The 15,263-nt window shown below is 50.3% G+C and overlaps 1 protein-coding gene across 1 annotated transcript in view; it reads right to left on the bottom strand.

Annotated features, from left to right (window-relative positions):
* The window catches only part of Asb2 (ankyrin repeat and SOCS box containing 2), a 38,510-nt gene extending 34,986 nt beyond the window's left edge, over positions 1–3,524 (bottom strand). Inside the window, exon 1 of the mRNA XM_008821688.2 lies at positions 3,213–3,524. The gene's annotated coding sequence lies outside the window, so the exon portion shown is untranslated. The remainder of the gene's footprint in view (positions 1–3,212) is intronic.
* Between the last annotated feature and the right edge of the window lie 11,739 nt (positions 3,525–15,263).

Genomic DNA, 15,263 nt, shown 5'->3' with positions numbered 1-15,263 from the left:
CCAAAGCTGGCTCTGCCTTCACTCCACCATACCCTAGACCAAAGGCCCATTACACAGAAGGAGGAAACCAAGAGTCTGTCTGAAGCAGAGTGTCCTACTTTCCCTTTGCTGGCCCAAATCTGGGCAGACCTGTCTTGAGTTGTCTGAAACCCTAACAATATATCTCGGTAATTTATTGGAGGGGTGTTACATTGAGGAAACCATTTCAAAAAGATAAAGAAAAGGAAGAAAGAAAAAAACTGCTTTTTTTGTGGCAAATACTGAGTTCAAAGGAGTAAGTTCCACATAGACCCAAAGGCCTGGCCTGAGCCATTGCAGGTCAGCAGCAGCTAAGAGGCATCAGAAAAGCCAGGTTTCCCTCCTGCTCTCCCAGGGCCTCCAAGCTTTGCCCCTCTAGACCCTTGTGTCACCTTCATCCTAGCTGCCCGGATGGAGGACCCCTCCTCTACCTCCTGACCCTGCAGAGACCAGCCAGTGTCCTGCACTCTGTCCTCCCAGCACAGCCAGACATAACAGTGTGGCTCAGCCAACAGAACTGGACACAGGATTCCAGGTCCCTGACCCAGTTTCTGCCTAGGCTCGAGGAATGCCAAGCTCTGCCATCTGTGCCAACAGCCTGAAGTGACGGTGATGGGTGGGAGAGGCTAGCCACTCCACTTCTGAGCCTGCGACAGTGGCTGCCCCCAGCCTGCCACGGTGCTCCAGCCCAAGGGCCAAGCTGGCTCTGTTCTGTTCTGGGGGCATTGTGAGGCAGGGGTCCTGGGTGGCAGGGCACAGGGGTTCTGAGTAGGAGGCTTGGCTAGCCACTCCACTTCTGAGCCTGCGACAGTGGCTGCCCCCAGCCTGCCATGGTGCTCCAGCCCAAGGGCCAAGCTGGTTCTGTTCTGTTCTGGGGGCATTGTGAGGCAGGGGTCCTGGGTGGCAGGACACAGGGGTTCTGAGTAGGAGGCTTAGGTTAGGTAGGGGCTCTCTCAGCCCTACCAACTGCATGGGTCTGCCTGAGAATATTTTAACCCAGGTCTTGAGGGCTGGAGAAATGACTCAGCAGTTAAGAGCACCAACTGCTCTTGCAGAGGCCCCGGGTTCAGTTCCCAGCACCCTCATGGTGGCTAATAACCTTCTGTAACTCCAGGTCCAGGGGATCCAATGCCCTCTTCTGTCCTCCACAGGCACTGCACAGCACAGGTGCACTTACATACACACAGGAGATACACACACACACACAAAATTAAAAGTAAATTGTTTTTTTTTAACCGAGATCTCACCAAGCCAAGGCTCTTCCTTTCTTTACCCTCCCTGCTTCTGAGTTCCTGTTTCCACCTCTCTATTTAATTCTTTTTCTTCCCCTCCAGCTGTTCTGTCTCCTTCTCTCCTTTTATACTTCTTTTAAAAAAGAAGAAGAAGAAGAAGAAGAAGAAGAAGAAGAAGATGAAGGAGCAGCCAGGCAGGTTAGAAAATCAACTTTTATTTCACTAGCATCTCCCCTAAACATTCCTGGCACCTCCAGACCCCTCTGCAGTTTTTTCAACATTGATTACTCCAAACCATGGGGCTTAGGAAAGAGAACTGGGGGTGGAACCTGGCTGGTGACAGCGCCCCCTCCAGGCAGACTGAGGCCCTGCAGCTCAGAAGGGGAAGGGCATGAGATAATTGAGAGGTTTTTCTGTGCCTCCTTATGTAAGATTCTTAGATCTAGCCTACGTTGTGTCTTATGATGCCCTGAAGGTGCCAGGGAAATTTCTGCTGGCTTCACAACGATGCTGATTGCCACTACTCCTGCCCCATAGGGCAGCAGGAAGCTGTGGTTATAAACATGATTCCCTGAGGCCAGGAGGCCTGGGTTTGAGTGCTGATTCCCAACACCTTGTAGGTGGTCAGCCTAACGCAAGACCTTTAACCTCTCATAACCTCCGTTTTCAAATCTGGAAAATGGGAATAACAGTCACCTCAAACTCGTGATGGCCTTGAGAGGGGATCTAGGGAGAAAAATTATCCATATTATGTGCACAGTGGAAACTGGACCGTTTTCATTGTTTGGTCATTGAAGACCTCACTTGGGAGAGGAAGAAAATTCCTGAATGCTGCCTTGAGGCTCCCACATTAAATACCCATCCCAGTGTTTTGGAAGTGACCTGGGACATTAACTGGTTGTGACTGAGGTTTGACTGTGGCTGGGCCCTGGTCTGCAATCTGCCTGAGCGCCTCTGAGCTCCCTTAAGCCCTGCCTCACTGAGAAGGAGTCTTCCTGCAAAGAGTTTTCCTGCCCCAGGCAGGGCTCAGCCCCTGCCCTGCTTCAGAGCTCTGTCACATCTGCCACTTCTCAAAGTCACTGGCCTCCTCATTCCTGTCCAGCTCCCTGGCTTCCCAGGAAATCCCACCTTCCTCGCTCTGCTCAGACACTTTTAGAACATGTTCTATCTTCCTCTTGGCCTGGAGTAAACTGTACCTCCCCTGAGCCCCCGATCTGCCTCCACTCTTCACCCCCAGGACTCTCCCTCAGCAGCCACATCCCTCTTCCCATGACTCATCTGCCTTTGCCCCAGATGCTCCTTTACCTGGAGGACCCTCACTCACCCCGAAGACCTTCCATCTGTCCTTTCCAAAGCCATCACCTCCTTGAATGTGGCCTCGAGTGTACGTGTGTATGCATGAGGTATTTTTCATCTCTACATTCCACAGCTTTTTCAAGTCTCATGTAGGCAACATTTCTCATTCTGTACTCTGTCCTAACCCTCCAGAAATGGCAGGCAGAGTCCATGGTGCCCAGGTTGCCACAAATCCCATGGTACTGTTGGTGTGTTGCTTTCTCAGTGTGGTGTGACATTGAGTCCCCAGGAAGGAAAGCATCTATTATTTACTTGACCCGAAAGCATTCCTCAAAGTCACCTGTACAACAGACCCTACAGACCCAACAACAGCATTGCTGATCGCTGCTTTTTTGAGTCCACATTCAGAAGCACACAGCAGAGTGACGCTCCAAGAGTCCTTCAGAGAAATGGCTAAGTGCATGCAGATTGCTGATTCTCTGCCCCCAGACCCAAAGTCAAAGTATCTAGCATGCTGCAGAGCTGGAGAACAGAAGCAGAGGGAGAGGCAGGGATAGTTTGGCTCCTGATCTCCAGTGAGCCCAGGACCTGCAGCTGCAGGTCCCAGACCACCCAGCAAGCAATTCTTTGCAAGGTCTCTCTGACCAAGTGAAAATCATGCATTACCTGTGAGGCTCTGTGGCAGGGACACAGGTCAGGGTAACAGAGAGATTTCTCCGGTGTCTGGACTCAGAACATGCCCTCTGAGTTTGCCTCCTGAGCTGGCCATGAACTTCCAGCTGCTGTGCCAGACACTTCTGATACACTCTCCTTTGAAGCAGGGAGTTTATTTTGGGCCCACCTCATGATCACGGATGTCAAGCCAAGCTATAAGATGTTATGAATCTCAGATTTCTCGTTTGAAGACTGCACTGAGGAAGCTGAATCCCGCCTTCCGTTCCTCTGGGGGCACGGGAGACAGACTTGCCTCAGAGAGCATCTTGGGCTTCGGCCCTCACGTGATGTCATCATTTGTGATCCTTGACATGGAGGCCATATATGGGTATGTTTCTAGAACTACCCAGGAGGGAGCTAGAGAGGCGGGAGATGCAGAAAGATGGGACGGGAGTACAGAGACAGAATTGGGAAAGAGTGAAAAGGCGGAGAGAAAGGAGAGAGAGAGAGAGAGAGAGAGAGAGAGAGAGAGAGAGAGAGAGAGAGAAGACACACGGGGGGGAGAGACACAGAAAGAGAGAGAGAGAGAGAGAGAGAGAGAGAGAGAGAGAGAGAGATCAGACAAGGGAGGAAGATACACTGAATGAAGGAACGAGGCATGAAGGGGTCTGCATCAGAACTCCTAGGGAATCAAAGGTCAGTGTTGGATATACAGCAGGTGGCTGAACCTGACATTGGAGTGCCAGGTGTCCAACACTGGATGCTGTGGGGTAGAGCTGAGGGATACAAGATAGGACACAAGCCAACTGACCAACACATAGATTGGGGCAATCCTGGGCAGAGTCAGCCACAGAAGGGACCTGCCCCCAGAAACAGAGTGTCACTGTTTCTGGAATAGGACATCTAAGAGGAAAGTATGTTCCTTCTTTTTCCTTGGATTTAAGGTGGCCCTAGCCATGTACTTAGCAATAGAACACAAAGGACGTGACGTCCAAAGACCTCCAGGCCTAGGTGGGAAGGTGATTTGTAGCTACCATGCTGTGGGGAAGTCTCTGCACGCCACACACAACCAAAGGGCCAGGGAGAGGACGTGCCGAGGGAAGAGCGGACAGGGAAGACGGTGGCGGCAGACAGAGAATGAGGAACTGTTTTGGAAGTGGATCTTCCTCCATCCCCAGCAGCCGCCCCAGCTAATGCCAGAGAGAAACCACCCAGGCTGACCCTTCTTCACACACTCCTGCCCCTCAAAATCATGGGATGGAATGAGGTGGTGGTTTCATGCCTCTGGGGACTGGAGCTATTGATATGGACGGACAACCAGCTTCAAATATCTACTAAGAAGTCAGCTTCAAGGCTTGAGGGGTTTAGAGGGCTTTTTTCTGTATTTTTCAACAGTTGCATACATATATACAATGTATTGGGCTATCAAGACAGCTCAGCAGGTAAAGGTGCTTGCTTTGAAAGCTTGATGGCCTGAGCTTGTTCTGTGGAACCCACATAAAAATGACAGGAGAGAACTGACTTCACAAAGTTGTCCTTTGGCCTCCACATGAGTGCTGTGGCACATGAGTACCCCAATCATATATGCACTAATAATAATGATGATGATAATAATAATAATAAATTTAAATGAAAAAAACCCACTACCCCCTAACCACCCGCTACCCACTTGGGAGTTCTCTCTCTCAAATTGCTTTCCAGGAAAAGGGTGCATCATTCCAGGCCTTCCTGCTTTCCCCCACGTTTCCACAAGAAACAAAATGGATTTGTCTATAATCCTAGCACTTTGCAGGCTAAGGTAGGAGGTTTGCCTCAAGTTTGAAGCCAACCTGGACTATGGATTGAGACCCTATCTCAGAAAAAAAATTCCAAAGAAAGTTTGTTTGAACATGACTGTGAATGCTTGTAATCCTGGCACTTAGAAGGTGGGAGCAGGAGGATTAAGAGTTAACGGCCAGCCTGGGCTACAAGAGATCCTGACTCAAAAAAGCAAACAAAAACTGTTATTCTATTTATTTTTCTTTTCCTGTTTATGGAGGGATGCAGTCCTCAATCGTGCTCCAGGTCTTGTCAGACTGGAAGATTCCACTGTCCTAGGGAGTGTTGTGACTCCTCTAACAGGGAGGGCTCTTGGATGTTGTGTCCAGATCCCTTCTTTCTCATTGAGACCCAAAGAGGGGCTGGGACTCCTTGAAGGTCACTCAACAAATAATGGGCAATTAGCACACTGAGAACTGTGGCCCACGGGATCAGATACTTGCTTTGCAAGGTAAAGCCTCCTAGGACACAGGCAGGGACAGAAATTTCGAGACCCAACTCACTGTGGACAGGTGGTGTGAGCCCTACAGAAAGACGTTTGCTGGGGCAGGACCTGGCTTTGACCCTGCTGCTTCTCTGATCCTCTAAACCCCAGTGCTCTGGACCTGAGCTGATCTGTGTCCCCCGAGTGTGGCTAATGGTTCCAGTCACTTCACAGCCTGCCTGCCCAGCACATGGGATTTTTTCCATCTCTGCATATTATCCACTTCTGTGGCTATTAGCAGTGTTTTGTAGTCATTTTGATCTCATGTCTAATCATACTGAGTATGATTGCCTGGCTTAGTAATTTCTCAAGCCTTCCATGAGCCCCAACATCAAGTCAAATCCAGAGGTGCCTCTCCAGGGGGCAGAAAGGGTGGATGGGAAGTGATGCAGAAAATCATAGGCAAGTCAGCCTGTAGAGGGGCAGGAAGAAGGGTATGGCCCCCTCTGGAAGGCCCCAGGACCCCAAGGCACCCAAAGCATCTCTCCTGTACCACCTCCCTGGTCTGCCCCTCACCTGGCTTTCCCTTCCCTCAGGGCTCAGCCCCCCTTCCCCATTAAGCCCACTGCCCATTGTTTACTGTGGTCTCCCTCACCTACAGATCTTCATCCTCCTGTTCACGGCAGTGCCTGATACATGATGTGTGCCCACTATATAACTGTTGTGTGGATAAGCTCATACTCAAGTCACACCTCTGGGGTAGAGTTGGGAGGGGACTCAGTGCTATTTTCCAGCCCAGGCTTGCCTTGATACTCAAGTCACACCTCTGGGGTAGAGTTGGGAGGGGACTCAGTGCTATTTGCCAGCCCAGGCTTGCCTTGAACGTACGAGAGAGAGAGAGAGAGAGAGAGAGAGAGAGAGAGAGAACTCTTCAGACTTATGTGATGGTTAGTAATTAATTGTCTTCTTGGTGGGATCTAGAATCATCTTGGAGACAAGCCTTGGGCATGTCTATTTTCTAGAGAAGGTTAACTGAAATGGGAAGACATGCCCAAAATGTGGGTGGCACCTTTCCATGAGCTGGGGTCCTAAGCAGGCTGCTCCTTTTCTTGGGCTGGTGTCCTAGGCTGAATACAAAGGAGGAAGTGAGATGAACTACAGCATTCATCCCTCTCTACTTCCTGACTACAGGTAAAGTGTGACTAGCTGTCTCAAACTCATGCTGCCATGCCTCTCCACCATGATAGACTGTAGCCTTGAACTGTGAGCCAAGATGTACCCTTCCTTCCTTAGATTGCTCTTGTCCGGTATTTCTTTTACAACAACGAGAGAAGTAATTAAGAAATTCTGCCATGTTTATGTATTATAATCTTAATGACTAAAAGTGTGTGTGTGTGTGTGTGTGTGTGTGTGTGTGTGCGTGTGCTTATGCATGTGTGTATACTGCGGGGCCTGAGAGGCCACATCTAGCAGGACCCAACAGAGGAATGAATTTTCTTTTACCAATGACCTGGCTTCCAGGGAGGCTGGAAGGAGACAGCATGCAGGAGGAAGAGCCAGCCAGGGGCCACGAGAGCTGGGCTGTGACAGTGCCAAGGCCTGGGATGACGTGGGCCCAGGAATGGAACATCATGGCTAAATTAAGCACCCTGTATCCCCACATCCTGGCCCAGTTCTCACTGCTTCTCGATAGCCTAGATGAAGAGAAACAAACAAGATTTTGAGTCTGGCTCTAGGCAGGTTTAGAGGTGGAGAGGGGAGAAGACAAAGGCCCAGGTCTGGGAGGAAGGGAAGCGTACAGGCACTGTGAGCACTAGAGACCACAGAGGTCAAGATGAACTCCGGGGGGGGGCTTATTCTCCACATTGACAGGCAGCAAAGTGACACTACCATTCCCCCTCAAATGCTTAGGAGTGCACCGGGCTAGCCCATACATACAGGACCACCCTGCTGAGCAGAATGTCCACTGTATTCTCAATTTCCAGCGTGTGTCCTGGAAGCAGATGACCCCAGTCTACCCCTGGATTTTGGGGACCTGGCTACAGCCCTGCCTCCTGAGAGTAGTTGTTAGATGGCCCCCTTGGTTTGGTGGGAGAGTCAACGGTATGAGTTCAAATTGTCCCCAGGGCCGAGCTGGCAGCACTCTGAGCACACTTCTTTCTCCTACAGCCACCTGCAGAAGGGAAGGCGTCTCCTGCTGCTCCGGGGGTCAGGGAGCCAAGGCAGTCAGGGAGTCTGAGACTGAATTATCCCAGGGGCTGCTGGCCCTTTTCAGCTGGCCAAGGACTGATCTCATGATGCCTGAGCCACCCTGGGGAGCTCAGTAACAAAATTAAACCCAGAGCAGAGCAGCCCACAGGCCTGGATTAGCTGCTGGGAACAGGTTTTCCACAAACATAAATATGTACCGAGCAGAGCTGGGAGCCCTGTGTTTTCCAGCTGGAGGGACGGCCCCATGCAAGAGCAGAATGCGCAGGCCCAGCTCCTTCCCCTGAGGCCAGCTAGGCCATGTGGGACCCTACCGGTCCTACCGGACACAGCAATTCCTACCATCTGTGCAGAGCTGCACTAACGATCCCCTGACCCTCCTGCATGACTCAGTTGGGGGAAGGGAGGAAGACAAGGACCCAGCACAGCCACCATGGAGCCAGGCTTGCAGGGACTAAACTCCAGACACACCGCGGTCACCCTTTTGGCACCTCTGTAGGGACAGACAGCCACAGGGCAGCCGTTCTGCTTTTCAGCTTCCACCTCCACCTTATTCTCCAGGGAAGCCAAGGGGCCAGAGACGCAGCACCCACTGTGCAGCCTCAGACAGATGTGACACCCTGTGCAAGGCCCTGGGTTCACTGGGTTGCGCATGCTGGGCAATGGGTGTGAGGCAGGGCTGGGGGTGTGAGGGTGGGCATCGGGGTCCCGATGTCCCGAGGGTGGACTGGCTCTTTTTTCCTGAAAGTTGGGAAGAGATTGTGGGCCACTCCTGGCACTACAAGGGAAATGTTGTCATCCTGGGGACCCACCCAGACTCAGCAGTGGTAAGCCTCAGTCATGCACCCTGTGAGATGCAACACATCTTTTCGCAAGGAAGGGGAAACTGAGTCTGTTGAGGCAGAGGAACAGGCAGCCCTGGTGGGGCCCCAACTCCAGCCCTTGGCAGTGAGCCTCCAGTAGCTCCTGCAGCAGGGGGTGATAATCCCAAAGATCTGAGTTACACAACTGGGCTGGAACCTCATCACATAGCCCCAGAAGGCTGGACATTGGCTCCTGGGAGACTGTGCTCCCCGGAGATCCAGAAACTTGGAAGTGGCCAGGTTATGGTCTGCAATGGACCACAAGCCCAACAAGTGGCTGGAGCCTTCAAGCCCAGACAATCTGGGTGTCAGTGTCATTGTGCCTTACATCTATATACAGGTCAGGCTTGTGGACACTCCTGGCACAGAATCACTTGTAAAGTGATGGTCACTGACACCTCAGTGAATCCCAGTCCCTCAGAGACACAACTCTGAAATTATCTGCCAGATACAGCTCTTGCTGGCTGTGTGACTCTTTTAACCTCTCTGAGCCTTGGTTTCTTATCTATGAAATAAGGAAAAAAAGGATAGTGCTCACAGCTTATAGAAAGATTGAAAGGTTTAAATTTTATACATGTATTATAACACCCAATGTATTCTGTATATATGTGTTCTCATACAATCACATATGCATATATACAATGTGTGTACATGTTATATTATACATACATATAATTTATTGTTTTATATACTATCCTATATATGTCTAAATACATATGTGTATGTGTGCACGTCGATCCCTTGGAACAAAGATTTATAAACATAAGAGGCTGTTACTAGCTTAGCTTAAACTTCCTAGTAGAGACAGAAAGGATGACCACTAAGTAGTTAGAGACTGAGGACACTTTTCCTCCAGAGGGCAATTAACAATTCCAGATCATTTTGGTTGTCACAGTTGGGGGTGGGGTAGGTGTACCTCTAGTGAACAGAGACTAGGGATGTTGCCAAGCCCCCTTCATTGCGCCTACCCCCAGCACAATGCCCATGGTGTGGCCTCTGCACTCCCAGAGGGCAGCTCTGAGTATCAGGGGGGTTGAGTGCTTGCATTCCCCGAGCCTTATGACTGTTACATAATGGGAAAGCTCACTGGAAAACTCATAACCCAGCTCTGAAGGTCACCAGCACTGAAGAGCCCACTGCTGTGATCACCACAAAGGTTGGGGTCTCCCCTAAAAGGAAAGAGGCCCAAACATGTCTCAGCCTTTCTGGGCTCAGGCCCCATCAGGCACATGCCTGTGAGTGCTGAGCCAGCCCAGCTCACACATTTCACACAAATACTTTACATTCTTCAAAAGAAAAAACAAGGTGGCTGGAGCCCACCAGCTAGTAGGAATGAAGGAACAAATGAGTTCTCTGAAATACTGAGCATGTTACCAACTACGCTACCTCCCCAGGCCCTTGGTAGGCAATTTGGGGTATGTGTGAAGTGGCCTCTTGGTACTTCAAATACCTGCTTTAATCAAAAGTGACTGTATCCCAACCAGATGGGAGCCAAAGTCTGTGGAGGGCCTAGTGGGACTCAGGATGGCCAGGAGACACAAAGCCAGAGAGAAACAACAGGAGGTCCTCCAGCTTCTAGAAAGGTCTGCAAGCCCCAGAGAGCTCCACAGTCACTGCAGCCCCAAGAAATGGTCTTCCTTTTGGGATCCAGTGTTGCAAACACTGCAACAGAAGCTTCTGAGGCACCTATCAAGCCTGGCCTAGCTGTTGGTCTAATCCCTTCTGGGACGTTCTGTGTGACTCTTTGAAGACCTTCCTGCTATCAGGAGTTCTACACTCAGAGCCGTTCAGAGTGTTAACTTTGTGGGTTATGGTGGTGCACCACAGGTAGCAAACAGCACAGGGGATAAGGCAGGGGAAACATGAGTTCAAAGCCAGCTCGGGCTATACCGTCTAAGACTAAGGATGCAGCTCTGTGGTAGAGAGCTTACCCACCGTGCTCGATCCCCAGCTCCACAAAACAAAGCCAGAATGCACCCCAAATTCGGAACAGCTGCCAACTACTTTGCCAAAGTGCTCTGTTCTACAAAAACAGAAATTCCAAATGTAAAGCACTTGGTATTCCAATCGAAGTTACCCTGCCAGGCAGGGTGGCGCATGCCTTAGAAAGAAGACACAGGAAAATCTCTGTGAGTTCCAGGCCAACCTGATCTACATAGAGAGCTCCAGGCCAACCAGGGCAACATAGTGAGACCTTGTCTCAAAAAAACAAAACAAGCCAGATGCGATGGTACCTTTAGTCCCAGCACTCGGGAGGCAGAGGCAGGCAGATCTCCGTGAGATCTAGGCCAACCTACCACACATTCACACATGGGCACTCTTGCACATAGCGCACATGTGGCCTTGAGCACACTCCAGTTAAAGTCCAAGGACCCATGGCTTAGGAAGAAGGCTGTGTTGTTTCCTGCTGTCCCCAGGATGGAGATGACGTGCATGTCACAGCCCATGCCCAGGTGGCACAGAGGCTCTGCCTCCCTGAGTGTTCTAGCTCAGCCTGCTATTTCAGCTGCAATGTGTCTGTTTCCTCCTCCCCTTCCTCCTCCCCCTCACACTTTCCTTGGTGCCACTAAAGCCAGCGTCCCCTCCAAACTGCACTGTCATACTTCCTGGCCTGGCCCTACAGAGCATGTGACCAGGCACACAGGCCTGGCCCATTAACAGCTGGGGCATGCTCAGAGGGTGGCTGTCTCGATGCACAAGTGAGCTGCCAGCCAAGCTCCTGGGACCAGAGTTGACTCTGAGTCGGTGCAGGGTCTGTTCTGGGGGCTTCCTGGCTGTCCAGCTGGCTGTCCCATCTGTGCCCTGCCCTCCGGCCCCTGCCCTATATTTAGTGTCACTCCTGGCCCAACAAGATCAAGTGTCTGTTGTGCCACATGTCCTAGGATCCTCTCCAAGCTGCAGTGCCCAGTGGCCTGGTTTCTGACCCAGGTGCTTTTCAGGCCCAGGGACTACTGTGTGCCTAGAGGCTAAGGCTGGTCACAGAAGCCGGCTAGGCTGATTGCAAGGGCCTTAGAGGCCTCTGGGTCAGCAGAGTGACTCCCTTTGAGCTTCCACCCTTGCCCCACCCGCCTGCCACTTATGGGCCCAATGAGGAAGTCCAGGGCAATGACTGCTTGAGGCTAGCGCCCAATAAATGTAGCTATTATTATTTTTATCCTCAAAGCACAAGTTAAATGTCATGGGCCCTCTTAGGAGCCAGAAGCAATGTCAGCTGCTGGGACATAGAACTGTAGTCATGCCTGGAGCTTGGACTGAGTTGCAGGGAGGCTGTTGGGGACGCTGGGTCAAGGGGCTCTGTGACCACACCAGGCTTTGGAGGCAGGGAGGAAGCTTTCAGAAGAATTATCCTCTTTTCTTTCTACTACCTGTACATGGTACTCCAGGACTCAGAGGCAGAGCAGTGGCCTGTCTGTTGGGACCTGTTAAAGATTTGGTGGGTTGCGGGGGGTAATAATGGTGTGTGTGCGGACAGCAACTGGAGCAGGGGGCTTGGGTGGGAAAAGATGGGCCTTGGAAGGCAATAGAAATCTTGGGAGAAGTTTTGGGACAGAAGAGCCAAAAAACCAGATGAGCTCCCAGCTGACCTCAACAATGATATTAGAGGAGACTGAGGCCCCATCAGCATCTCGTCACATCTGCCAAGCCTTGACCCTGGGCTTCTTGCGAAGTAGAAACACTGGAAGCTCTCAGGCCTGTGTGTGGCATCTGGGACTCTGTCCTCACCTACTGTCTGCACCTGACCTGGCCGGATCAGGCCTCTGTAGTATTAGGGGACAGAACCCAAGGGGGGCTGAGCAAGCCTGCTGCTCCATCCAGATTTTGCTGGTCCCTGGGGGCTGCCAGATCCAGGCTCTAACTTCCTGGCACTGCCCAGGGCATTCTAGTGATGGGAGGCCTTGGTGGGGGTGGTGAGGACAAGTCAGGGCGGATCTCTCCAGCTCTTCCTCTGTTTGGGGCTGTGGGGGCGTGACAGGTCAGTCTGTGGGGGGATGCAGCACTCTCATCAGGCTCTGGGTCACTGTTTCCTGCTCCACCTCTCTGGCCCTGGGATGGTACCTCTCTCAGAACCCTTGACCCTGCCCACACCTGTCTTTCCAGTAACTTCTCTACAGTTGCATGTGCCCACTGCATTTTGAAGGTAGGACCATCACATAAAAGACAGAATGCCTGGTTAAATTTGAATTTCAGATAAACAACAAACACTAACTGTAATGTAAGTATGTCCCAAATATTACACAGGATATTCTTATGCTAAACCTGCAGCTGATAATCTGAAATTCCCACTTAAGTGGGTAGCCTGTATTTTCTGTTTGCAATCTGGCTATTCTATTTTTCAAGGTCCCTGATTGATGTGCTAATGAATCCCTTGGGTCCCAGGGAACTACACACACTATGTATTACAGATAGAAATGGGCTCAGAAGCCCTACCCTCTGCCACATAGGGACAAAGTTTGGGTGACTTCTTAGGCTTTCCTGGGGACAGGAACCATGGCTTAATGGTGAGGTGGTATGGAGACTGGCTAGGACATCTTCCCAGTAGCCTGGCTTCAGCTCAGAAGTAGGTCCTGGACATTGGCCGTGGCATGGTACCCATGGAATCAGGAGAGGGAATCAGGAAGGCCCACAGCCCTTCTGTGGACAAGATATTGGCTTTGGATTCATCTCTTAGCCATGGGACTCTGGGCCTCAGGTTCTCATCTATATAATGCTCAGCCTGCTCACAGCACTCAATAAGTAGTGGAGACAGACTGAACCAAGGCCTCCCCTCCTGGCTTCTGAACTTGTCACGGTTTGCTGCTGGAACAAATGAACTCCAAAATTTATCATGGCACAAGCGCCTAGAAGGTTTTACTCTCAAAAAAACATCCACCTACTTGGCATTTTTGATTAACCAATAGCTCCCTTCTAAAGGATTCGGGGTCTAGGCTATGCCCACAGATTCTTCTGCCATCTAACAAATGCGGGTCTCCCTCAGTTGTGACATTCATCTGCTAAGCTGGAAGAGGCAAGGGCAGAGAGTATGGTACAGGAGCGTTTTCTAACCGTCACATTGTACTGGCTACTTCTGACAGGCTAGAAAGGCTTTCTAGTTCTGTTCCCAGACAGAGGGGCAACAGCTTGGTGGCAACCACAGGCCTCACCCACACTCCTGGAGCAATGCCACACTCCACTAACAACTCTAGGAAGCATGGAAGGAAGCCCTAGGAGAAGGATACTCTTACGTCCCCTAAGTGAAGCCATAATAGTGAGATGTCAGGCAGTATCTTAGTGTAGCTCCCCCAGAAACAGACCTTGAGACAAGGCAATTTGTATAGAAAGATAATGTCCTGGTAGTACCCTATCTGTATTAGTCTGCTTTCCATTACTATAACAAACAACTGAGGCTGAATAGTTCGTAAAGTTTGTTTATGCACCAGCATGGCTACCCACATGCACTAGTGGAGTTGTGCCAGCATGGCACACACCAGGGCAGGGTGGAGCTGAGCTGACCTGTCCACTTAGATACCCATAGCCAACCAACTATCATCACCATCACCCAGTGGCTGGCAAGACCTGGCTGCAGTCCTCGACAACATCAGGAACCTGAGAAGTCCTCAGATTTCAGAAAATAAGCTAGAGGACACTGGTATAAAGCTGTCATGTGACACTGTGAAACTTCCCAACAGCCACTCAGAGGATCTTGGGTTGGAGGTCTGCGAGCTAACTGCTGCCTGCTGTGAGGACTCAGCTTCTGCTTTTACCCATAGCAAAATCCTGTGGGGACTCAACCTGTTGGAGAATGCCTTGGTCCACAGTGGGGTCACTGAGCTGAGTGAGACCCAGAAACATCCAAAGTGTAACCTGCATGCAAGGGCTGCAAACAACTAACTTTGATGAGAAAAATCATCAATCATCTGACTCCTGAGAGAGAAATTCCTACTTGACATTCCTAAACAGTGTGTAAGAGAAACAGAAATTAAGAGTGAAAATTCCATTCCAAGAAACCTAGGCATATTCTGACCCAAAACCATGTACAAAGAAAAGGGAGTGGGCCCTTACTTTGGCCCACCTCTGTGTAAGGATTATAGATCACAGGAGCTGGAGGGATGGTTTAATTGTTAAGAGCACTGGCTGCTCTTACAGAAGATCCAGGTTTAAATCCCAGTACCCACATGGTGGCTAACAGCCATCTGTAACTCCTTTCAGGGGCTCCAATGCCCTCTTCTGTCCTCTGTGGGCAATGAACAACATGGGTGCACTTACACACATGCAGGCATAACACTCATACACAGAAAATAAAAATAAATAAATAAAAATAAAAAAATTAAAAAGAATTATAGCTCACTGTCACTCTATTGAGATATGATTTCTATGACACCCAGTTCAGAAGTGTTATGTAAGAAGGATGGGGTTTTTCATTTGCTAATAGAAGACTTGAAGTTGGGGGTGAGGGGGTGTGGGGTGGTAGGATGAATGTGGAGATGGGGGAACAGGTCTGAATATCATCAAAATTCATTGATTGAAATTCTTAAGTCAATAAAATTTCTCTTCAACTGAAAAAAGAAAGTTTATTTAACTCAGTGTTGCAGGCTGAAGGTCCCAGACTGGGTAGCCTTGGGCGGGTCACTTAGTGGCAGATGACATCATGGTGGGAGTGCATGCCAGAGGGAGAGATTGCATGGTGAGATGGAAAACCATAGAGAGATTCAAGGGTTAATTCTTTTCCAACAACTCACGCTCAAAGAACTAACCAGAGATCCCATGAGAACT

This window comes from Nannospalax galili, unplaced genomic scaffold (genome assembly GCF_000622305.1).
Source record: "Nannospalax galili isolate Female #2095 unplaced genomic scaffold, S.galili_v1.0 scaffold107, whole genome shotgun sequence".
Classification (NCBI taxonomy): Eukaryota; Metazoa; Chordata; class Mammalia; order Rodentia; family Spalacidae; genus Nannospalax; species Nannospalax galili.
The sequence above is the reverse complement of the archived record's forward strand: the minus strand, read 5'-3'. Positions and strand labels throughout refer to the sequence as shown.